This window comes from Pleurodeles waltl, unplaced genomic scaffold (genome assembly GCF_031143425.1).
Source record: "Pleurodeles waltl isolate 20211129_DDA unplaced genomic scaffold, aPleWal1.hap1.20221129 scaffold_197, whole genome shotgun sequence".
Taxonomy (NCBI): domain Eukaryota; kingdom Metazoa; phylum Chordata; class Amphibia; order Caudata; family Salamandridae; genus Pleurodeles; species Pleurodeles waltl.
The window spans coordinates 96,568-119,946 of record NW_027149903.1 but is presented as its reverse complement, the minus strand read 5'-3'; the positions used below and the strand labels follow the sequence as shown (position 1 = coordinate 119,946).

Here is a 23,379-nt window from a genome sequence, read left to right as displayed (position 1 = left end):
GTCAATATATGCAATCATATTCATAAATATAGTGTCGGTTGGTATCCTTCCACATTGTTTTAAGATGAATTGAAGATGAAAGTTAGTAGACACTGGATAGTTCAGTGAGTGGCACAGCAGACTTTTAATATGAGTGTCCAGGTTTGAAGTTCCTGTTCAAGCAGTGTGTTATGTTTAAGAAGATGCACTCTTGAAGTTTCCACTGCTTGATGAATAAGATATTACATTAAGGGAATTGCAAAACCTTCTTATATGGAGTTGTTAAACTCCTTGCTGTTTTATCTGTGCTATGCCTTTTGAGTCGACTTAACACTTAACCAACTGCATTGTATGGTTTGACATGTTGAATATCATTTTTGCTATTCAATGCTCAACATAAATCCAGGATCATAGATTCCTACCAACTTCATAAAGTTGATGAGCAGCTGCTAGCTCATTATTTTATTTGATCATTTCTGTCCGACCTCCTAAAAAGATTGGCTCTGTGGCACAATGGATAGTGCTTTGGCTTTCAAGAGTAATGTAAAGAAGGCATTCAAAAGTTGTGGTTTTGAATCCCACCAGAGGCAATGTTGTCCTACATTTCTTTTATAATGAATTGAAATTGCAATAAATAATGCAGCTTCTTCTTGCTCTGAAATCATTCACCAAAATGGCCTTTGAAAGAAGCCCTTTTTTCAACCGACACCACTTGAATAGAAAATATTGTATAATCTACATATAAGAGGAAATTGACAGGTAGACTGAGTAAAATATAATGTATTAGGCAGTAAGAGTTTTTGGTCCTTTCTTAATTGTGTATTGTCAATGAAGAAGCATGAATTCCGAATCAGCAGAAAATGAGATGGTACAAATTTCAGGACTTAAAGAGATAAAATATAATGCTGAGATGTCAAAAGCTTGAAATATCAATTCATGATAAAACTCTACATATTGATTATCAATATATGTAATGATAATAATAAATGATTGTCAGTAAATGTAAGGTTGGTATCCTTCCAAATTGTTTTAATGTGATTTGAAGATTAGAGTAAGCAGAGCCTGGATAGCTCAGTCGGTAGAGCATCAGACTTTTAATCTGAGGGTCCAGGGTTCACGTCCCTGTGCAGGCGGGGTGCTATGTTTAAGAAGAAGTACTCTTTTAGTTTCTATTGCATGATGAACAAGATATTACATTGACAGAATTGCAAAACCTTCTTAAATGGAGTTTTTTAAATTGTCAAGATTTTATCCGTCAGAGGCCTTTTGAGTAGACTTATCCAACTGTATCATGTAGTTTGGCATGTTGAATATCTTTTTCCCCATGCAATGCTCAACATGTAACCATGATTATAGTATCCTATCAACTTTGTAAAGTTGATCATCAGTTGCTTGCTCATTATTTTATTTCAGAATTTCTGAAAAGTTTCTTGGTGCAGGTTGGCTCTGTGGCGCAATGGATAGCGCATTGGACTTCTAGGAAAATGTTAAAAAAGGCATTCAAAGGCTGTGGGTTCGAATCCCACCAGAGTCAATATTATTGCTCAATTTCTTTCATAACGAATTGAAATAGCAATAAACAATGCAGCTTCAGCTTCACCCAAAATCATTTACCAAAATAGCCTTTGAAAGAAGGCCTGTTTTAAACAAAGAGTGCTTGAATAGAAAACATTGTATAATCAATATGCAAGAGGAAATTGTCAGGTGTACTGATGAAAATATAATTTACTAGATAGTAGGAGTTTCGGCCCTTTCTCAATTGTATACTGTCACTGAAGAAGCATGAATTCTAAGTCAGCAGAAAATGAGATAGTACATATTTCAGGACTTAAAATAGATGACATTTAATGCTGAGGTTTCAAAAGTTTGAAATATCAGTTCACTATCAAACGCTACATAATGCTTGTCAATATATGCAATCATATTCATAAATATAGTGTCGGTTGGAATCCTTCCACATTGTTTTAAGATGAATTGAAGATGAAAGTTAGTAGACACTGGATAGTTCAGTGAGTGGCACAGCAGACTTTTAATATGAGTGTCCAGGTTTGAAGTTCCTGTTCAGGCAGTGTGTTATGTTTAAGAAGATGCACTCTTGAAGTTTCCACTGCTTGATGAATAAGATATTACATTAAGGGAATTGCAAAACCTTCTTATATGGAGTTGTTAAACTCCTTGCTGTTTTATCTGTGCTATGCCTTTTGAGTCGACTTAACACTTAACCAACTGCATTGTATGGTTTGACATGTTGAATATCATTTTTGCTATTCAATGCTCAACATAAATCCAGGATCATAGATTCCTAACAACTTCATAAAGTTGATGAGCAGCTGCTAGCTCATTATTTTATTTGATCATTTCTGTCCGACCTCCTAAAAAGATTGGCTCTGTGGCACAATGGATAGTGCTTTGGCTTTCAAGAGTAATGTAAAGAAGGCATTCAAAAGTTGTGGTTTTGAATCCCACCAGAGGCAATGTTGTCCTACATTTCTTTTATAATGAATTGAAATTGCAATAAATAATGCAGCTTCTTCTTGCTCTGAAATCATTCACCAAAATGGCCTTTGAAAGAAGCCCTTTTTTCAACCGACACCACTTGAATAGAAAATATTGTATAATCTACATATAAGAGGAAATTGACAGGTAGACTGAGTAAAATATAATGTATTAGGCAGTAAGAGTTTTTGGTCCTTTCTTAATTGTGTATTGTCAATGAAGAAGCATTAATTCCGAATCAGCAGAAAATGAGATGGTACAAATTTCAGGACTTAAAGAGATAAAATATAATGCTGAGATGTCAAAAGCTTGAAATATCAATTCATGATAAAACTCTACATATTGATTATCAATATATGTAATGATAATAATAAATGATTGTCAGTAAATGTAAGGTTGGTATCCTTCCAAATTGTTTTAATGTGATTTGAAGATTAGAGTAAGCAGAGCCTGGATAGCTCAGTCGGTAGAGCATCAGACTTTTAATCTGAGGGTCCAGGGTTCACGTCCCTGTGCAGGCGGGGTGCTATGTTTAAGAAGAAGTACTCTTTTAGTTTCTATTGCATGATGAACAAGATATTACATTGACAGAATTGCAAAACCTTCTTAAATGGAGTTTTTTAAATTGTCAAGATTTTATCCGTCAGAGGCCTTTTGAGTAGACTTATCCAACTGTATCATGTAGTTTGGCATGTTGAATATCTTTTTCCCCATGCAATGCTCAACATGTAACCATGATTATAGTATCCTATCAACTTTGTAAAGTTGATCATCAGTTGCTTGCTCATTATTTTATTTCAGAATTTCTGAAAAGTTTCTTGGTGCAGGTTGGCTCTGTGGCGCAATGGATAGCGCATTGGACTTCTAGGAAAATGTTAAAAAAGGCATTCAAAGGCTGTGGGTTCGAATCCCACCAGAGTCAATATTATTGCTCAATTTCTTTCATAACGAATTGAAATAGCAATAAACAATGCAGCTTCAGCTTCACCCAAAATCATTTACCAAAATAGCCTTTGAAAGAAGGCCTGTTTTAAACAAAGAGTGCTTGAATAGAAAACATTGTATAATCAATATGCAAGAGGAAATTGTCAGGTGTACTGATGAAAATATAATTTACTAGATAGTAGGAGTTTCGGCCCTTTCTCAATTGTATACTGTCACTGAAGAAGCATGAATTCTAAGTCAGCAGAAAATGAGATAGTACATATTTCAGGACTTAAAATAGATGACATTTAATGCTGAGGTTTCAAAAGTTTGAAATATCAGTTCACTATCAAACGCTACATAATGCTTGTCAATATATGCAATCATATTCATAAATATAGTGTCGGTTGGTATCCTTCCACATTGTTTTAAGATGAATTGAAGATGAAAGTTAGTAGACACTGGATAGTTCAGTGAGTGGCACAGCAGACTTTTAATATGAGTGTCCAGGTTTGAAGTTCCTGTTCAAGCAGTGTGTTATGTTTAAGAAGATGCACTCTTGAAGTTTCCACTGCTTGATGAATAAGATATTACATTAAGGGAATTGCAAAACCTTCTTATATGGAGTTGTTAAACTCCTTGCTGTTTTATCTGTGCTATGCCTTTTGAGTCGACTTAACACTTAACCAACTGCATTGTATGGTTTGACATGTTGAATATCATTTTTGCTATTCAATGCTCAACATAAATCCAGGATCATAGATTCCTAACAACTTTATAAAGTTGATGAGCAGCTGCTAGCTCATTATTTTATTTGATCATTTCTGTCCGACATCCTAAAAAGATTGGCTCTGTGGCACAATGGATAGTGCTTTGGCTTTCAAGAGTAATGTAAAGAAGGCATTCAAAAGTTGTGGTTTTGAATCCCACCAGAGGCAATGTTGTCCTACATTTCTTTTATAATGAATTGAAATTGCAATAAATAATGCAGCTTCTTCTTGCTCTGAAATCATTCACCAAAATGGCCTTTGAAAGAAGCCCTTTTTTCAACCGACACCACTTGAATAGAAAATATTGTATAATCTACATATAAGAGGAAATTGACAGGTAGACTGAGTAAAATATAATGTATTAGGCAGTAAGAGTTTTTGGTCCTTTCTTAATTGTGTATTGTCAATGAAGAAGCATGAATTCCGAATCAGCAGAAAATGAGATGGTACAAATTTCAGGACTTAAAGAGATAAAATATAATGCTGAGATGTCAAAAGCTTGAAATATCAATTCATGATAAAACTCTACATATTGATTATCAATATATGTAATGATAATAATAAATGATTGTCAGTAAATGTAAGGTTGGTATCCTTCCAAATTGTTTTAATGTGATTTGAAGATTAGAGTAAGCAGAGCCTGGATAGCTCAGTCGGTAGAGCATCAGACTTTTAATCTGAGGGTCCAGGGTTCAAGTCCCTGTTCAGGCGGGGTGCTATGTTTAAGAAGAAGTACTCTTTTAGTTTCTATTGCATGATGAACAAGATATTACATTGACAGAATTGCAAAACCTTCTTAAATGGAGTTTTTTAAATTGTCAAGATTTTATCCGTCAGAGGCCTTTTGAGTAGACTTATCCAACTGTATCATGTAGTTTGGCATGTTGAATATCTTTTTCCCCATGCAATGCTCAACATGTAACCATGATTATAGTATCCTATCAACTTTGTAAAGTTGATCATCAGTTGCTTGCTCATTATTTTATTTCAGAATTTCTGAAAAGTTTCTTGGTGCAGGTTGGCTCTGTGGCGCAATGGATAGCGCATTGGACTTCTAGGAAAATGTTAAAAAAGGCATTCAAAGGCTGTGGGTTCGAATCCCACCAGAGTCAATATTATTGCTCAATTTCTTTCATAACGAATTGAAATAGCAATAAACAATGCAGCTTCAGCTTCACCCAAAATCATTTACCAAAATAGCCTTTGAAAGAAGGCCTGTTTTAAACAAAGAGTGCTTGAATAGAAAACATTGTATAATCAATATGCAAGAGGAAATTGTCAGGTGTACTGATGAAAATATAATTTACTAGATAGTAGGAGTTTCGGCCCTTTCTCAATTGTATACTGTCACTGAAGAAGCATGAATTCTAAGTCAGCAGAAAATGAGATAGTACATATTTCAGGACTTAAAATAGATGACATTTAATGCTGAGGTTTCAAAAGTTTGAAATATCAGTTCACTATCAAACGCTACATAATGCTTGTCAATATATGCAATCATATTCATAAATATAGTGTCGGTTGGAATCCTTCCACATTGTTTTAAGATGAATTGAAGATGAAAGTTAGTAGACACTGGATAGTTCAGTGAGTGGCACAGCAGACTTTTAATATGAGTGTCCAGGTTTGAAGTTCCTGTTCAGGCAGTGTGTTATGTTTAAGAAGATGCACTCTTGAAGTTTCCACTGCTTGATGAATAAGATATTACATTAAGGGAATTGCAAAACCTTCTTATATGGAGTTGTTAAACTCCTTGCTGTTTTATCTGTGCTATGCCTTTTGAGTCGACTTAACACTTAACCAACTGCATTGTATGGTTTGACATGTTGAATATCATTTTTGCTATTCAATGCTCAACATAAATCCAGGATCATAGATTCCTAACAACTTCATAAAGTTGATGAGCAGCTGCTAGCTCATTATTTTATTTGATCATTTCTGTCCGACCTCCTAAAAAGATTGGCTCTGTGGCACAATGGATAGTGCTTTGGCTTTCAAGAGTAATGTAAAGAAGGCATTCAAAAGTTGTGGTTTTGAATCCCACCAGAGGCAATGTTGTCCTACATTTCTTTTATAATGAATTGAAATTGCAATAAATAATGCAGCTTCTTCTTGCTCTGAAATCATTCACCAAAATGGCCTTTGAAAGAAGCCCTTTTTTCAACCGACACCACTTGAATAGAAAATATTGTATAATCTACATATAAGAGGAAATTGACAGGTAGACTGAGTAAAATATAATGTATTAGGCAGTAAGAGTTTTTGGTCCTTTCTTAATTGTGTATTGTCAATGAAGAAGCATGAATTCCGAATCAGCAGAAAATGAGATGGTACAAATTTCAGGACTTAAAGAGATAAAATATAATGCTGAGATGTCAAAAGCTTGAAATATCAATTCATGATAAAACTCTACATATTGATTATCAATATATGTAATGATAATAATAAATGATTGTCAGTAAATGTAAGGTTGGTATCCTTCCAAATTGTTTTAATGTGATTTGAAGATTAGAGTAAGCAGAGCCTGGATAGCTCAGTCGGTAGAGCATCAGACTTTTAATCTGAGGGTCCAGGGTTCACGTCCCTGTGCAGGCGGGGTGCTATGTTTAAGAAGAAGTACTCTTTTAGTTTCTATTGCATGATGAACAAGATATTACATTGACAGAATTGCAAAACCTTCTTAAATGGAGTTTTTTAAATTGTCAAGATTTTATCCGTCAGAGGCCTTTTGAGTAGACTTATCCAACTGTATCATGTAGTTTGGCATGTTGAATATCTTTTTCCCCATGCAATGCTCAACATGTAACCATGATTATAGTATCCTATCAACTTTGTAAAGTTGATCATCAGTTGCTTGCTCATTATTTTATTTCAGAATTTCTGAAAAGTTTCTTGGTGCAGGTTGGCTCTGTGGCGCAATGGATAGCGCATTGGACTTCTAGGAAAATGTTAAAAAAGGCATTCAAAGGCTGTGGGTTCGAATCCCACCAGAGTCAATATTATTGCTCAATTTCTTTCATAACGAATTGAAATAGCAATAAACAATGCAGCTTCAGCTTCACCCAAAATCATTTACCAAAATAGCCTTTGAAAGAAGGCCTGTTTTAAACAAAGAGTGCTTGAATAGAAAACATTGTATAATCAATATGCAAGAGGAAATTGTCAGGTGTACTGATGAAAATATAATTTACTAGATAGTAGGAGTTTCGGCCCTTTCTCAATTGTATACTGTCACTGAAGAAGCATGAATTCTAAGTCAGCAGAAAATGAGATAGTACATATTTCAGGACTTAAAATAGATGACATTTAATGCTGAGGTTTCAAAAGTTTGAAATATCAGTTCACTATCAAACGCTACATAATGCTTGTCAATATATGCAATCATATTCATAAATGTAGTGTCGGTTGGTATCCTTCCACATTGTTTTAAGATGAATTGAAGATGAAAGTTAGTAGACACTGGATAGTTCAGTGAGTGGCACAGCAGACTTTTAATATGAGTGTCCAGGTTTGAAGTTCCTGTTCAAGCAGTGTGTTATGTTTAAGAAGATGCACTCTTGAAGTTTCCACTGCTTGATGAATAAGATATTACATTAAGGGAATTGCAAAACCTTCTTATATGGAGTTGTTAAACTCCTTGCTGTTTTATCTGTGCTATGCCTTTTGAGTCGACTTAACACTTAACCAACTGCATTGTATGGTTTGACATGTTGAATATCATTTTTGCTATTCAATGCTCAACATAAATCCAGGATCATAGATTCCTAACAACTTTATAAAGTTGATGAGCAGCTGCTAGCTCATTATTTTATTTGATCATTTCTGTCCGACATCCTAAAAAGATTGGCTCTGTGGCACAATGGATAGTGCTTTGGCTTTCAAGAGTAATGTAAAGAAGGCATTCAAAAGTTGTGGTTTTGAATCCCACCAGAGGCAATGTTGTCCTACATTTCTTTTATAATGAATTGAAATTGCAATAAATAATGCAGCTTCTTCTTGCTCTGAAATCATTCACCAAAATGGCCTTTGAAAGAAGCCCTTTTTTCAACCGACACCACTTGAATAGAAAATATTGTATAATCTACATATAAGAGGAAATTGACAGGTAGACTGAGTAAAATATAATGTATTAGGCAGTAAGAGTTTTTGGTCCTTTCTTAATTGTGTATTGTCAATGAAGAAGCATGAATTCCGAATCAGCAGAAAATGAGATGGTACAAATTTCAGGACTTAAAGAGATAAAATATAATGCTGAGATGTCAAAAGCTTGAAATATCAATTCATGATAAAACTCTACATATTGATTATCAATATATGTAATGATAATAATAAATGATTGTCAGTAAATGTAAGGTTGGTATCCTTCCAAATTGTTTTAATGTGATTTGAAGATTAGAGTAAGCAGAGCCTGGATAGCTCAGTCGGTAGAGCATCAGACTTTTAATCTGAGGGTCCAGGGTTCAAGTCCCTGTTCAGGCGGGGTGCTATGTTTAAGAAGAAGTACTCTTTTAGTTTCTATTGCATGATGAACAAGATATTACATTGACAGAATTGCAAAACCTTCTTAAATGGAGTTTTTTAAATTGTCAAGATTTTATCCGTCAGAGGCCTTTTGAGTAGACTTATCCAACTGTATCATGTAGTTTGGCATGTTGAATATCTTTTTCCCCATGCAATGCTCAACATGTAACCATGATTATAGTATCCTATCAACTTTGTAAAGTTGATCATCAGTTGCTTGCTCATTATTTTATTTCAGAATTTCTGAAAAGTTTCTTGGTGCAGGTTGGCTCTGTGGCGCAATGGATAGCGCATTGGACTTCTAGGAAAATGTTAAAAAAGGCATTCAAAGGCTGTGGGTTCGAATCCCACCAGAGTCAATATTATTGCTCAATTTCTTTCATAACTAATTGAAATAGCAATAAACAATGCAGCTTCAGCTTCACCCAAAATCATTTACCAAAATAGCCTTTGAAAGAAGGCCTGTTTTAAACAAAGAGTGCTTGAATAGAAAACATTGTATAATCAATATGCAAGAGGAAATTGTCAGGTGTACTGATGAAAATATAATTTACTAGATAGTAGGAGTTTCGGCCCTTTCTCAATTGTATACTGTCACTGAAGAAGCATGAATTCTAAGTCAGCAGAAAATGAGATAGTACATATTTCAGGACTTAAAATAGATGACATTTAATGCTGAGGTTTCAAAAGTTTGAAATATCAGTTCACTATCAAACGCTACATAATGCTTGTCAATATATGCAATCATATTCATAAATGTAGTGTCGGTTGGTATCCTTCCACATTGTTTTAAGATGAATTGAAGATGAAAGTTAGTAGACACTGGATAGTTCAGTGAGTGGCACAGCAGACTTTTAATATGAGTGTCCAGGTTTGAAGTTCCTGTTCAGGCAGTGTGTTATGTTTAAGAAGATGCACTCTTGAAGTTTCCACTGCTTGATGAATAAGATATTACATTAAGGGAATTGCAAAACCTTCTTATATGGAGTTGTTAAACTCCTTGCTGTTTTATCTGTGCTATGCCTTTTGAGTCGACTTAACACTTAACCAACTGCATTGTATGGTTTGACATGTTGAATATCATTTTTGCTATTCAATGCTCAACATAAATCCAGGATCATAGATTCCTAACAACTTTATAAAGTTGATGAGCAGCTGCTAGCTCATTATTTTATTTGATCATTTCTGTCCGACATCCTAAAAAGATTGGCTCTGTGGCACAATGGATACTGCTTTGGCTTTCAAGAGTAATGTAAAGAAGGCAGTCAAAAGTTGTGGTTTTGAATCCCACCAGAGGCAATGTTGTCCTACATTTCTTTTATAATGAATTGAAATTGCAATAAATAATGCAGCTTCTTCTTGCTCTGAAATCATTCACCAAAATGGCCTTTGAAAGAAGCCCTTTTTTCAACCGACACCACTTGAATAGAAAATATTGTATAATCTACATATAAGAGGAAATTGACAGGTAGACTGAGTAAAATATAATGTATTAGGCAGTAAGAGTTTTTGGTCCTTTCTTAATTGTGTATTGTCAATGAAGAAGCATGAATTCCGAATCAGCAGAAAATGAGATGGTACAAATTTCAGGACTTAAAGAGATAAAATATAATGCTGAGATGTCAAAAGCTTGAAATATCAATTCATGATAAAACTCTACATATTGATTATCAATATATGTAATGATAATAATAAATGATTGTCAGTAAATGTAAGGTTGGTATCCTTCCAAATTGTTTTAATGTGATTTGAAGATTAGAGTAAGCAGAGCCTGGATAGCTCAGTCGGTAGAGCATCAGACTTTTAATCTGAGGGTCCAGGGTTCAAGTCCCTGTTCAGGCGGGGTGCTATGTTTAAGAAGAAGTACTCTTTTAGTTTCTATTGCATGATGAACAAGATATTACATTGACAGAATTGCAAAACCTTCTTAAATGGAGTTTTTTAAATTGTCAAGATTTTATCCGTCAGAGGCCTTTTGAGTAGACTTATCCAACTGTATCATGTAGTTTGGCATGTTGAATATCTTTTTCCCCATGCAATGCTCAACATGTAACCATGATTATAGTATCCTATCAACTTTGTAAAGTTGATCATCAGTTGCTTGCTCATTATTTTATTTCGGAATTTCTGAAAAGTTTCTTGGTGCAGGTTGGCTCTGTGGCGCAATGGATAGCGCATTGGACTTCTAGGAAAATGTTAAAAAAGGCATTCAAAGGCTGTGGGTTCGAATCCCACCAGAGTCAATATTATTGCTCAATTTCTTTCATAACGAATTGAAATAGCAATAAACAATGCAGCTTCAGCTTCACCCAAAATCATTTACCAAAATAGCCTTTGAAAGAAGGCCTGTTTTAAACAAAGAGTGCTTGAATAGAAAACATTGTATAATCAATATGCAAGAGGAAATTGTCAGGTGTACTGATGAAAATATAATTTACTAGATAGTAGGAGTTTCGGCCCTTTCTCAATTGTATACTGTCACTGAAGAAGCATGAATTCTAAGTCAGCAGAAAATGAGATAGTACATATTTCAGGACTTAAAATAGATGACATTTAATGCTGAGGTTTCAAAAGTTTGAAATATCAGTTCACTATCAAACGCTACATAATGCTTGTCAATATATGCAATCATATTCATAAATATAGTGTCGGTTGGTATCCTTCCACATTGTTTTAAGATGAATTGAAGATGAAAGTTAGTAGACACTGGATAGTTCAGTGAGTGGCACAGCAGACTTTTAATATGAGTGTCCAGGTTTGAAGTTCCTGTTCAGGCAGTGTGTTATGTTTAAGAAGATGCACTCTTGAAGTTTCCACTGCTTGATGAATAAGATATTACATTAAGGGAATTGCAAAACCTTCTTATATGGAGTTGTTAAACTCCTTGCTGTTTTATCTGTGCTATGCCTTTTGAGTCGACTTAACACTTAACCAACTGCATTGTATGGTTTGACATGTTGAATATCATTTTTGCTATTCAATGCTCAACATAAATCCAGGATCATAGATTCCTACCAACTTCATAAAGTTGATGAGCAGCTGCTAGCTCATTATTTTATTTGATCATTTCTGTCCGACCTCCTAAAAAGATTGGCTCTGTGGCACAATGGATAGTGCTTTGGCTTTCAAGAGTAATGTAAAGAAGGCATTCAAAAGTTGTGGTTTTGAATCCCACCAGAGGCAATGTTGTCCTACATTTCTTTTATAATGAATTGAAATTGCAATAAATAATGCAGCTTCTTCTTGCTCTGAAATCATTCACCAAAATGGCCTTTGAAAGAAGCCCTTTTTTCAACCGACACCACTTGAATAGAAAATATTGTATAATCTACATATAAGAGGAAATTGACAGGTAGACTGAGTAAAATATAATGTATTAGGCAGTAAGAGTTTTTGGTCCTTTCTTAATTGTGTATTGTCAATGAAGAAGCATGAATTCCGAATCAGCAGAAAATGAGATGGTACAAATTTCAGGACTTAAAGAGATAAAATATAATGCTGAGATGTCAAAAGCTTGAAATATCAATTCATGATAAAACTCTACATATTGATTATCAATATATGTAATGATAATAATAAATGATTGTCAGTAAATGTAAGGTTGGTATCCTTCCAAATTGTTTTAATGTGATTTGAAGATTAGAGTAAGCAGAGCCTGGATAGCTCAGTCGGTAGAGCATCAGACTTTTAATCTGAGGGTCCAGGGTTCACGTCCCTGTGCAGGCGGGGTGCTATGTTTAAGAAGAAGTACTCTTTTAGTTTCTATTGCATGATGAACAAGATATTACATTGACAGAATTGCAAAACCTTCTTAAATGGAGTTTTTTAAATTGTCAAGATTTTATCCGTCAGAGGCCTTTTGAGTAGACTTATCCAACTGTATCATGTAGTTTGGCATGTTGAATATCTTTTTCCCCATGCAATGCTCAACATGTAACCATGATTATAGTATCCTATCAACTTTGTAAAGTTGATCATCAGTTGCTTGCTCATTATTTTATTTCAGAATTTCTGAAAAGTTTCTTGGTGCAGGTTGGCTCTGTGGCGCAATGGATAGCGCATTGGACTTCTAGGAAAATGTTAAAAAAGGCATTCAAAGGCTGTGGGTTCGAATCCCACCAGAGTCAATATTATTGCTCAATTTCTTTCATAACGAATTGAAATAGCAATAAACAATGCAGCTTCAGCTTCACCCAAAATCATTTACCAAAATAGCCTTTGAAAGAAGGCCTGTTTTAAACAAAGAGTGCTTGAATAGAAAACATTGTATAATCAATATGCAAGAGGAAATTGTCAGGTGTACTGATGAAAATATAATTTACTAGATAGTAGGAGTTTCGGCCCTTTCTCAATTGTATACTGTCACTGAAGAAGCATGAATTCTAAGTCAGCAGAAAATGAGATAGTACATATTTCAGGACTTAAAATAGATGACATTTAATGCTGAGGTTTCAAAAGTTTGAAATATCAGTTCACTATCAAACGCTACATAATGCTTGTCAATATATGCAATCATATTCATAAATATAGTGTCGGTTGGAATCCTTCCACATTGTTTTAAGATGAATTGAAGATGAAAGTTAGTAGACACTGGATAGTTCAGTGAGTGGCACAGCAGACTTTTAATATGAGTGTCCAGGTTTGAAGTTCCTGTTCAGGCAGTGTGTTATGTTTAAGAAGATGCACTCTTGAAGTTTCCACTGCTTGATGAATAAGATATTACATTAAGGGAATTGCAAAACCTTCTTATATGGAGTTGTTAAACTCCTTGCTGTTTTATCTGTGCTATGCCTTTTGAGTCGACTTAACACTTAACCAACTGCATTGTATGGTTTGACATGTTGAATATCATTTTTGCTATTCAATGCTCAACATAAATCCAGGATCATAGATTCCTAACAACTTCATAAAGTTGATGAGCAGCTGCTAGCTCATTATTTTATTTGATCATTTCTGTCCGACCTCCTAAAAAGATTGGCTCTGTGGCACAATGGATAGTGCTTTGGCTTTCAAGAGTAATGTAAAGAAGGCATTCAAAAGTTGTGGTTTTGAATCCCACCAGAGGCAATGTTGTCCTACATTTCTTTTATAATGAATTGAAATTGCAATAAATAATGCAGCTTCTTCTTGCTCTGAAATCATTCACCAAAATGGCCTTTGAAAGAAGCCCTTTTTTCAACCGACACCACTTGAATAGAAAATATTGTATAATCTACATATAAGAGGAAATTGACAGGTAGACTGAGTAAAATATAATGTATTAGGCAGTAAGAGTTTTTGGTCCTTTCTTAATTGTGTATTGTCAATGAAGAAGCATGAATTCCGAATCAGCAGAAAATGAGATGGTACAAATTTCAGGACTTAAAGAGATAAAATATAATGCTGAGATGTCAAAAGCTTGAAATATCAATTCATGATAAAACTCTACATATTGATTATCAATATATGTAATGATAATAATAAATGATTGTCAGTAAATGTAAGGTTGGTATCCTTCCAAATTGTTTTAATGTGATTTGAAGATTAGAGTAAGCAGAGCCTGGATAGCTCAGTCGGTAGAGCATCAGACTTTTAATCTGAGGGTCCAGGGTTCACGTCCCTGTGCAGGCGGGTTGCTATGTTTAAGAAGAAGTACTCTTTTAGTTTCTATTGCATGATGAACAAGATATTACATTGACAGAATTGCAAAACCTTCTTAAATGGAGTTTTTTAAATTGTCAAGATTTTATCCGTCAGAGGCCTTTTGAGTAGACTTATCCAACTGTATCATGTAGTTTGGCATGTTGAATATCTTTTTCCCCATGCAATGCTCAACATGTAACCATGATTATAGTATCCTATCAACTTTGTAAAGTTGATCATCAGTTGCTTGCTCATTATTTTATTTCAGAATTTCTGAAAAGTTTCTTGGTGCAGGTTGGCTCTGTGGCGCAATGGATAGCGCATTGGACTTCTAGGAAAATGTTAAAAAAGGCATTCAAAGGCTGTGGGTTCGAATCCCACCAGAGTCAATATTATTGCTCAATTTCTTTCATAACGAATTGAAATAGCAATAAACAATGCAGCTTCAGCTTCACCCAAAATCATTTACCAAAATAGCCTTTGAAAGAAGGCCTGTTTTAAACAAAGAGTGCTTGAATAGAAAACATTGTATAATCAATATGCAAGAGGAAATTGTCAGGTGTACTGATGAAAATATAATTTACTAGATAGTAGGAGTTTCGGCCCTTTCTCAATTGTATACTGTCACTGAAGAAGCATGAATTCTAAGTCAGCAGAAAATGAGATAGTACATATTTCAGGACTTAAAATAGATGACATTTAATGCTGAGGTTTCAAAAGTTTGAAATATCAGTTCACTATCAAACGCTACATAATGCTTGTCAATATATGCAATCATATTCATAAATATAGTGTCGGTTGGAATCCTTCCACATTGTTTTAAGATGAATTGAAGATGAAAGTTAGTAGACACTGGATAGTTCAGTGAGTGGCACAGCAGACTTTTAATATGAGTGTCCAGGTTTGAAGTTCCTGTTCAGGCAGTGTGTTATGTTTAAGAAGATGCACTCTTGAAGTTTCCACTGCTTGATGAATAAGATATTACATTAAGGGAATTGCAAAACCTTCTTATATGGAGTTGTTAAACTCCTTGCTGTTTTATCTGTGCTATGCCTTTTGAGTCGACTTAACACTTAACCAACTGCATTGTATGGTTTGACATGTTGAATATCATTTTTGCTATTCAATGCTCAACATAAATCCAGGATCATAGATTCCTAACAACTTCATAAAGTTGATGAGCAGCTGCTAGCTCATTATTTTATTTGATCATTTCTGTCCGACCTCCTAAAAAGATTGGCTCTGTGGCACAATGGATAGTGCTTTGGCTTTCAAGAGTAATGTAAAGAAGGCATTCAAAAGTTGTGGTTTTGAATCCCACCAGAGGCAATGTTGTCCTACATTTCTTTTATAATGAATTGAAATTGCAATAAATAATGCAGCTTCTTCTTGCTCTGAAATCATTCACCAAAATGGCCTTTGAAAGAAGCCCTTTTTTCAACCGACACCACTTGAATAGAAAATATTGTATAATCTACATATAAGAGGAAATTGACAGGTAGACTGAGTAAAATATAATGTATTAGGCAGTAAGAGTTTTTGGTCCTTTCTTAATTGTGTATTGTCAATGAAGAAGCATGAATTCCGAATCAGCAGAAAATGAGATGGTACAAATTTCAGGACTTAAAGAGATAAAATATAATGCTGAGATGTCAAAAGCTTGAAATATCAATTCATGATAAAACTCTACATATTGATTATCAATATATGTAATGATAATAATAAATGATTGTCAGTAAATGTAAGGTTGGTATCCTTCCAAATTGTTTTAATGTGATTTGAAGATTAGAGTAAGCAGAGCCTGGATAGCTCAGTCGGTAGAGCATCAGACTTTTAATCTGAGGGTCCAGGGTTCACGTCCCTGTGCAGGCGGGGTGCTATGTTTAAGAAGAAGTACTCTTTTAGTTTCTATTGCATGATGAACAAGATATTACATTGACAGAATTGCAAAACCTTCTTAAATGGAGTTTTTTAAATTGTCAAGATTTTATCCGTCAGAGGCCTTTTGAGTAGACTTATCCAACTGTATCATGTAGTTTGGCATGTTGAATATCTTTTTCCCCATGCAATGCTCAACATGTAACCATGATTATAGTATCCTATCAACTTTGTAAAGTTGATCATCAGTTGCTTGCTCATTATTTTATTTCAGAATTTCTGAAAAGTTTCTTGGTGCAGGTTGGCTCTGTGGCGCAATGGATAGCGCATTGGACTTCTAGGAAAATGTTAAAAAAGGCATTCAAAGGCTGTGGGTTCGAATCCCACCAGAGTCAATATTATTGCTCAATTTCTTTCATAACGAATTGAAATAGCAATAAACAATGCAGCTTCAGCTTCACCCAAAATCATTTACCAAAATAGCCTTTGAAAGAAGGCCTGTTTTAAACAAAGAGTGCTTGAATAGAAAACATTGTATAATCAATATGCAAGAGGAAATTGTCAGGTGTACTGATGAAAATATAATTTACTAGATAGTAGGAGTTTCGGCCCTTTCTCAATTGTATACTGTCACTGAAGAAGCATGAATTCTAAGTCAGCAGAAAATGAGATAGTACATATTTCAGGACTTAAAATAGATGACATTTAATGCTGAGGTTTCAAAAGTTTGAAATATCAGTTCACTATCAAACGCTACATAATGCTTGTCAATATATGCAATCATATTCATAAATATAGTGTCGGTTGGAATCCTTCCACATTGTTTTAAGATGAATTGAAGATGAAAGTTAGTAGACACTGGATAGTTCAGTGAGTGGCACAGCAGACTTTTAATATGAGTGTCCAGGTTTGAAGTTCCTGTTCAGGCAGTGTGTTATGTTTAAGAAGATGCACTCTTGAAGTTTCCACTGCTTGATGAATAAGATATTACATTAAGGGAATTGCAAAACCTTCTTATATGGAGTTGTTAAACTCCTTGCTGTTTTATCTGTGCTATGCCTTTTGAGTCGACTTAACACTTAACCAACTGCATTGTATGGTTTGACATGTTGAATATCATTTTTGCTATTCAATGCTCAACATAAATCCAGGATCATAGATTCCTAACAACTTCATAAAGTTGATGAGCAGCTGCTAGCTCATTATTTTATTTGATCATTTCTGTCCGACCTCCTAAAAAGATTGGCTCTGTGGCACAATGGATAGTGCTTTGGCTTTCAAGAGTAATGTAAAGAAGGCATTCAAAAGTTGTGGTTTTGAATCCCACCAGAGGCAATGTTGTCCTACATTTCTTTTATAATGAATTGAAATTGCAATAAATAATGCAGCTTCTTCTTGCTCTGAAATCATTCACCAAAATGGCCTTTGAAAGAAGCCCTTTTTTCAACCGACACCACTTGAATAGAAAATATTGTATAATCTACATATAAGAGGAAATTGACAGGTAGACTGAGTAAAATATAATGTATTAGGCAGTAAGAGTTTTTGGTCCTTTCTTAATTGTGTATTGTCAATGAAGAAGCATGAATTCCGAATCAGCAGAAAATGAGATGGTACAAATTTCAGGACTTAAAGAGATAAAATATAATGCTGAGATGTCAAAAGCTTGAAATATCAATTCATGATAAAACTCTACATATTGATTATCAATATATGTAATGATAATAATAAATGATTGTCAGTAAATGTAAGGTTGGTATCCTTCCAAATTGTTTTAATGTGATTTGAAGATTAGAGTAAGCAGAGCCTGGATAGCTCAGTCGGTAGAGCATCAGACTTTTAATCTGAGGGTCCAGGGTTCACGTCCCTGTGCAGGCGGGGTGCTATGTTTAAGAAGAAGTACTCTTTTAGTTTCTATTGCATGATGAACAAGATATTACATTGACAGAATTGCAAAACCTTCTTAAATGGAGTTTTTTAAATTGTCAAGATTTTATCCGTCAGAGGCCTTTTGAGTAGACTTATCCAACTGTATCATGTAGTTTGGCATGTTGAATATCTTTTTCCCCATGCAATGCTCAACATGTAACCATGATTATAGTATCCTATCAACTTTGTAAAGTTGATCATCAGTTGCTTGCTCATTATTTTATTTCAGAATTTCTGAAAAGTTTCTTGGTGCAGGTTGGCTCTGTGGCGCAATGGATAGCGCATTGGACTTCTAGGAAAATGTTAAAAAAGGCATTCAAAGGCTGTGGGTTCGAATCCCACCAGAGTCAATATTATTGCTCAATTTCTTTCATAACGAATTGAAATAGCAATAAACAATGCAGCTTCAGCTTCACCCAAAATCATTTACCAAAATAGCCTTTGAAAGAAGGCCTGTTTTAAACAAAGAGTGCTTGAATAGAAAACATTGTATAATCAATATGCAAGAGGAAATTGTCAGGTGTACTGATGAAAATATAATTTACTAGATAGTAGGAGTTTCGGCCCTTTCTCAATTGTATACTGTCACTGAAGAAGCATGAATTCTAAGTCAGCAGAAAATGAGATAGTACATATTTCAGGACTTAAAATAGATGACATTTAATGCTGAGGTTTCAAAAGTTTGAAATATCAGTTCACTATCAAACGCTACATAATGCTTGTCAATATATGCAATCATATTCATAAATATAGTGTCGGTTGGAATCCTTCCACATTGTTTTAAGATGAATTGAAGATGAAAGTTAGTAGACACTGGATAGTTCAGTGAGTGGCACAGCAGACTTTTAATATGAGTGTCCAGGTTTGAAGTTCCTGTTCAGGCAGTGTGTTATGTTTAAGAAGATGCACTCTTGAAGTTTCCACTGCTTGATGAATAAGATATTACATTAAGGGAATTGCAAAACCTTCTTATATGGAGTTGTTAAACTCCTTGCTGTTTTATCTGTGCTATGCCTTTTGAGTCGACTTAACACTTAACCAACTGCATTGTATGGTTTGACATGTTGAATATCATTTTTGCTATTCAATGCTCAACATAAATCCAGGATCATAGATTCCTAACAACTTCATAAAGTTGATGAGCAGCTGCTAGCTCATTATTTTATTTGATCATTTCTGTCCGACCTCCTAAAAAGATTGGCTCTGTGGCACAATGGATAGTGCTTTGGCTTTCAAGAGTAATGTAAAGAAGGCATTCAAAAGTTGTGGTTTTGAATCCCACCAGAGGCAATGTTGTCCTACATTTCTTTTATAATGAATTGAAATTGCAATAAATAATGCAGCTTCTTCTTGCTCTGAAATCATTCACCAAAATGGCCTTTGAAAGAAGCCCTTTTTTCAACCGACACCACTTGAATAGAAAATATTGTATAATCTACATATAAGAGGAAATTGACAGGTAGACTGAGTAAAATATAATGTATTAGGCAGTAAGAGTTTTTGGTCCTTTCTTAATTGTGTATTGTCAATGAAGAAGCATGAATTCCGAATCAGCAGAAAATGAGATGGTACAAATTTCAGGACTTAAAGAGATAAAATATAATGCTGAGATGTCAAAAGCTTGAAATATCAATTCATGATAAAACTCTACATATTGATTATCAATATATGTAATGATAATAATAAATGATTGTCAGTAAATGTAAGGTTGGTATCCTTCCAAATTGTTTTAATGTGATTTGAAGATTAGAGTAAGCAGAGCCTGGATAGCTCAGTCGGTAGAGCATCAGACTTTTAATCTGAGGGTCCAGGGTTCACGTCCCTGTGCAGGCGGGTTGCTATGTTTAAGAAGAAGTACTCTTTTAGTTTCTATTGCATGATGAACAAGATATTACATTGACAGAATTGCAAAACCTTCTTAAATGGAGTTTTTTAAATTGTCAAGATTTTATCCGTCAGAGGCCTTTTGAGTAGACTTATCCAACTGTATCATGTAGTTTGGCATGTTGAATATCTTTTTCCCCATGCAATGCTCAACATGTAACCATGATTATAGTATCCTATCAACTTTGTAAAGTTGATCATCAGTTGCTTGCTCATTATTTTATTTCAGAATTTCTGAAAAGTTTCTTGGTGCAGGTTGGCTCTGTGGCGCAATGGATAGCGCATTGGACTTCTAGGAAAATGTTAAAAAAGGCATTCAAAGGCTGTGGGTTCGAATCCCACCAGAGTCAATATTATTGCTCAATTTCTTTCATAACGAATTGAAATAGCAATAAACAATGCAGCTTCAGCTTCACCCAAAATCATTTACCAAAATAGCCTTTGAAAGAAGGCCTGTTTTAAACAAAGAGTGCTTGAATAGAAAACATTGTATAATCAATATGCAAGAGGAAATTGTCAGGTGTACTGATGAAAATATAATTTACTAGATAGTAGGAGTTTCGGCCCTTTCTCAATTGTATACTGTCACTGAAGAAGCATGAATTCTAAGTCAGCAGAAAATGAGATAGTACATATTTCAGGACTTAAAATAGATGACATTTAATGCTGAGGTTTCAAAAGTTTGAAATATCAGTTCACTATCAAACGCTACATAATGCTTGTCAATATATGCAATCATATTCATAAATATAGTGTCGGTTGGAATCCTTCCACATTGTTTTAAGATGAATTGAAGATGAAAGTTAGTAGACACTGGATAGTTCAGTGAGTGGCACAGCAGACTTTTAATATGAGTGTCCAGGTTTGAAGTTCCTGTTCAGGCAGTGTGTTATGTTTAAGAAGATGCACTCTTGAAGTTTCCACTGCTTGATGAATAAGATATTACATTAAGGGAATTGCAAAACCTTCTTATATGGAGTTGTTAAACTCCTTGCTGTTTTATCTGTGCTATGCCTTTTGAGTCGACTTAACACTTAACCAACTGCATTGTATGGTTTGACATGTTGAATATCATTTTTGCTATTCAATGCTCAACATAAATCCAGGATCATAGATTCCTAACAACTTCATAAAGTTGATGAGCAGCTGCTAGCTCATTATTTTATTTGATCATTTCTGTCCGACCTCCTAAAAAGATTGGCTCTGTGGCACAATGGATAGTGCTTTGGCTTTCAAGAGTAATGTAAAGAAGGCATTCAAAAGTTGTGGTTTTGAATCCCACCAGAGGCAATGTTGTCCTACATTTCTTTTATAATGAATTGAAATTGCAATAAATAATGCAGCTTCTTCTTGCTCTGAAATCATTCACCAAAATGGCCTTTGAAAGAAGCCCTTTTTTCAACCGACACCACTTGAATAGAAAATATTGTATAATCTACATATAAGAGGAAATTGACAGGTAGACTGAGTAAAATATAATGTATTAGGCAGTAAGAGTTTTTGGTCCTTTCTTAATTGTGTATTGTCAATGAAGAAGCATGAATTCCGAATCAGCAGAAAATGAGATGGTACAAATTTCAGGACTTAAAGAGATAAAATATAATGCTGAGATGTCAAAAGCTTGAAATATCAATTCATGATAAAACTCTACATATTGATTATCAATATATGTAATGATAATAATAAATGATTGTCAGTAAATGTAAGGTTGGTATCCTTCCAAATTGTTTTAATGTGATTTGAAGATTAGAGTAAGCAGAGCCTGGATAGCTCAGTCGGTAGAGCATCAGACTTTTAATCTGAGGGTCCAGGGTTCACGTCCCTGTGCAGGCGGGGTGCTATGTTTAAGAAGAAGTACTCTTTTAGTTTCTATTGCATGATGAACAAGATATTACATTGACAGAATTGCAAAACCTTCTTAAATGGAGTTTTTTAAATTGTCAAGATTTTATCCGTCAGAGGCCTTTTGAGTAGACTTATCCAACTGTATCATGTAGTTTGGCATGTTGAATATCTTTTTCCCCATGCAATGCTCAACATGTAACCATGATTATAGTATCCTATCAACTTTGTAAAGTTGATCATCAGTTGCTTGCTCATTATTTTATTTCAGAATTTCTGAAAAGTTTCTTGGTGCAGGTTGGCTCTGTGGCGCAATGGATAGCGCATTGGACTTCTAGGAAAATGTTAAAAAAGGCATTCAAAGGCTGTGGGTTCGAATCCCACCAGAGTCAATATTATTGCTCAATTTCTTTCATAACGAATTGAAATAGCAATAAACAATGCAGCTTCAGCTTCACCCAAAATCATTTACCAAAATAGCCTTTGAAAGAAGGCCTGTTTTAAACAAAGAGTGCTTGAATAGAAAACATTGTATAATCAATATGCAAGAGGAAATTGTCAGGTGTACTGATGAAAATATAATTTACTAGATAGTAGGAGTTTCGGCCCTTTCTCAATTGTATACTGTCACTGAAGAAGCATGAATTCTAAGTCAGCAGAAAATGAGATAGTACATATTTCAGGACTTAAAATAGATGACATTTAATGCTGAGGTTTCAAAAGTTTGAAATATCAGTTCACTATCAAACGCTACATAATGCTTGTCAATATATGCAATCATATTCATAAATATAGTGTCGGTTGGAATCCTTCCACATTGTTTTAAGATGAATTGAAGATGAAAGTTAGTAGACACTGGATAGTTCAGTGAGTGGCACAGCAGACTTTTAATATGAGTGTCCAGGTTTGAAGTTCCTGTTCAGGCAGTGTGTTATGTTTAAGAAGATGCACTCTTGAAGTTTCCACTGCTTGATGAATAAGATATTACATTAAGGGAATTGCAAAACCTTCTTATATGGAGTTGTTAAACTCCTTGCTGTTTTATCTGTGCTATGCCTTTTGAGTCGACTTAACACTTAACCAACTGCATTGTATGGTTTGACATGTTGAATATCATTTTTGCTATTCAATGCTCAACATAAATCCAGGATCATAGATTCCTAACAACTTCATAAAGTTGATGAGCAGCTGCTAGCTCATTATTTTATTTGATCATTTCTGTCCGACCTCCTAAAAAGATTGGCTCTGTGGCACAATGGATAGTGCTTTGGCTTTCAAGAGTAATGTAAAGAAGGCATTCAAAAGTTGTGGTTTTGAATCCCACCAGAGGCAATGTTGTCCTACATTTCTTTTATAATGAATTGAAATTGCAATAAATAATGCAGCTTCTTCTTGCTCTGAAATCATTCACCAAAATGGCCTTTGAAAGAAGCCCTTTTTTCAACCGACACCACTTGAATAGAAAATATTGTATAATCTACATATAAGAGGAAATTGACAGGTAGACTGAGTAAAATATAATGTATTAGGCAGT

At 34.6% G+C, this 23,379-nt stretch overlaps 24 non-coding genes across 24 annotated transcripts; all 24 read left to right on the top strand.

Annotated features, from left to right (window-relative positions):
* The first annotated feature begins 1,039 nt into the window (after window positions 1–1,039).
* On the top strand, window positions 1,040–1,112 carry TRNAK-UUU (transfer RNA lysine (anticodon UUU)). The gene has a single exon. It is a non-coding gene; the product is annotated as a tRNA-Lys (tRNA).
* Window positions 1,113–1,421: 309 nt separating this feature from the next.
* TRNAR-UCU (transfer RNA arginine (anticodon UCU)) lies at window positions 1,422–1,513 on the top strand. The gene is given in 2 exon segments: window positions 1,422–1,458; window positions 1,478–1,513. It is a non-coding gene; the product is annotated as a tRNA-Arg (tRNA).
* Window positions 1,514–2,923: 1,410 nt separating this feature from the next.
* TRNAK-UUU (transfer RNA lysine (anticodon UUU)) lies at window positions 2,924–2,996 on the top strand. The gene has a single exon. It is a non-coding gene; the product is annotated as a tRNA-Lys (tRNA).
* Window positions 2,997–3,305: 309 nt separating this feature from the next.
* TRNAR-UCU (transfer RNA arginine (anticodon UCU)) lies at window positions 3,306–3,397 on the top strand. The gene is given in 2 exon segments: window positions 3,306–3,342; window positions 3,362–3,397. It is a non-coding gene; the product is annotated as a tRNA-Arg (tRNA).
* A 1,410-nt stretch (window positions 3,398–4,807) lies between these two features.
* On the top strand, window positions 4,808–4,880 carry TRNAK-UUU (transfer RNA lysine (anticodon UUU)). Its single transcript has one exon. It is a non-coding gene; the product is annotated as a tRNA-Lys (tRNA).
* Window positions 4,881–5,189: 309 nt separating this feature from the next.
* TRNAR-UCU (transfer RNA arginine (anticodon UCU)) lies at window positions 5,190–5,281 on the top strand. The gene is given in 2 exon segments: window positions 5,190–5,226; window positions 5,246–5,281. It is a non-coding gene; the product is annotated as a tRNA-Arg (tRNA).
* A 1,410-nt stretch (window positions 5,282–6,691) lies between these two features.
* Window positions 6,692–6,764, top strand: TRNAK-UUU (transfer RNA lysine (anticodon UUU)). Its single transcript has one exon. It is a non-coding gene; the product is annotated as a tRNA-Lys (tRNA).
* A 309-nt stretch (window positions 6,765–7,073) lies between these two features.
* TRNAR-UCU (transfer RNA arginine (anticodon UCU)) lies at window positions 7,074–7,165 on the top strand. Its single transcript is given in 2 exon segments — window positions 7,074–7,110; window positions 7,130–7,165. It is a non-coding gene; the product is annotated as a tRNA-Arg (tRNA).
* Window positions 7,166–8,575: 1,410 nt separating this feature from the next.
* On the top strand, window positions 8,576–8,648 carry TRNAK-UUU (transfer RNA lysine (anticodon UUU)). Its single transcript has one exon. It is a non-coding gene; the product is annotated as a tRNA-Lys (tRNA).
* Window positions 8,649–8,957: 309 nt separating this feature from the next.
* TRNAR-UCU (transfer RNA arginine (anticodon UCU)) lies at window positions 8,958–9,049 on the top strand. Its single transcript is given in 2 exon segments — window positions 8,958–8,994; window positions 9,014–9,049. It is a non-coding gene; the product is annotated as a tRNA-Arg (tRNA).
* A 1,410-nt stretch (window positions 9,050–10,459) lies between these two features.
* Window positions 10,460–10,532, top strand: TRNAK-UUU (transfer RNA lysine (anticodon UUU)). Its single transcript has one exon. It is a non-coding gene; the product is annotated as a tRNA-Lys (tRNA).
* Window positions 10,533–10,841: 309 nt separating this feature from the next.
* On the top strand, window positions 10,842–10,933 carry TRNAR-UCU (transfer RNA arginine (anticodon UCU)). Its single transcript is given in 2 exon segments — window positions 10,842–10,878; window positions 10,898–10,933. It is a non-coding gene; the product is annotated as a tRNA-Arg (tRNA).
* Window positions 10,934–12,343: 1,410 nt separating this feature from the next.
* TRNAK-UUU (transfer RNA lysine (anticodon UUU)) lies at window positions 12,344–12,416 on the top strand. Its single transcript has one exon. It is a non-coding gene; the product is annotated as a tRNA-Lys (tRNA).
* A 309-nt stretch (window positions 12,417–12,725) lies between these two features.
* TRNAR-UCU (transfer RNA arginine (anticodon UCU)) lies at window positions 12,726–12,817 on the top strand. Its single transcript is given in 2 exon segments — window positions 12,726–12,762; window positions 12,782–12,817. It is a non-coding gene; the product is annotated as a tRNA-Arg (tRNA).
* Window positions 12,818–14,227: 1,410 nt separating this feature from the next.
* On the top strand, window positions 14,228–14,300 carry TRNAK-UUU (transfer RNA lysine (anticodon UUU)). The gene has a single exon. It is a non-coding gene; the product is annotated as a tRNA-Lys (tRNA).
* Window positions 14,301–14,609: 309 nt separating this feature from the next.
* On the top strand, window positions 14,610–14,701 carry TRNAR-UCU (transfer RNA arginine (anticodon UCU)). The gene is given in 2 exon segments: window positions 14,610–14,646; window positions 14,666–14,701. It is a non-coding gene; the product is annotated as a tRNA-Arg (tRNA).
* Window positions 14,702–16,111: 1,410 nt separating this feature from the next.
* Window positions 16,112–16,184, top strand: TRNAK-UUU (transfer RNA lysine (anticodon UUU)). Its single transcript has one exon. It is a non-coding gene; the product is annotated as a tRNA-Lys (tRNA).
* Window positions 16,185–16,493: 309 nt separating this feature from the next.
* On the top strand, window positions 16,494–16,585 carry TRNAR-UCU (transfer RNA arginine (anticodon UCU)). The gene is given in 2 exon segments: window positions 16,494–16,530; window positions 16,550–16,585. It is a non-coding gene; the product is annotated as a tRNA-Arg (tRNA).
* Window positions 16,586–17,995: 1,410 nt separating this feature from the next.
* TRNAK-UUU (transfer RNA lysine (anticodon UUU)) lies at window positions 17,996–18,068 on the top strand. The gene has a single exon. It is a non-coding gene; the product is annotated as a tRNA-Lys (tRNA).
* A 309-nt stretch (window positions 18,069–18,377) lies between these two features.
* Window positions 18,378–18,469, top strand: TRNAR-UCU (transfer RNA arginine (anticodon UCU)). Its single transcript is given in 2 exon segments — window positions 18,378–18,414; window positions 18,434–18,469. It is a non-coding gene; the product is annotated as a tRNA-Arg (tRNA).
* A 1,410-nt stretch (window positions 18,470–19,879) lies between these two features.
* On the top strand, window positions 19,880–19,952 carry TRNAK-UUU (transfer RNA lysine (anticodon UUU)). The gene has a single exon. It is a non-coding gene; the product is annotated as a tRNA-Lys (tRNA).
* A 309-nt stretch (window positions 19,953–20,261) lies between these two features.
* On the top strand, window positions 20,262–20,353 carry TRNAR-UCU (transfer RNA arginine (anticodon UCU)). Its single transcript is given in 2 exon segments — window positions 20,262–20,298; window positions 20,318–20,353. It is a non-coding gene; the product is annotated as a tRNA-Arg (tRNA).
* A 1,410-nt stretch (window positions 20,354–21,763) lies between these two features.
* Window positions 21,764–21,836, top strand: TRNAK-UUU (transfer RNA lysine (anticodon UUU)). The gene has a single exon. It is a non-coding gene; the product is annotated as a tRNA-Lys (tRNA).
* A 309-nt stretch (window positions 21,837–22,145) lies between these two features.
* On the top strand, window positions 22,146–22,237 carry TRNAR-UCU (transfer RNA arginine (anticodon UCU)). Its single transcript is given in 2 exon segments — window positions 22,146–22,182; window positions 22,202–22,237. It is a non-coding gene; the product is annotated as a tRNA-Arg (tRNA).
* The last annotated feature ends 1,142 nt before the right edge of the window (window positions 22,238–23,379 follow it).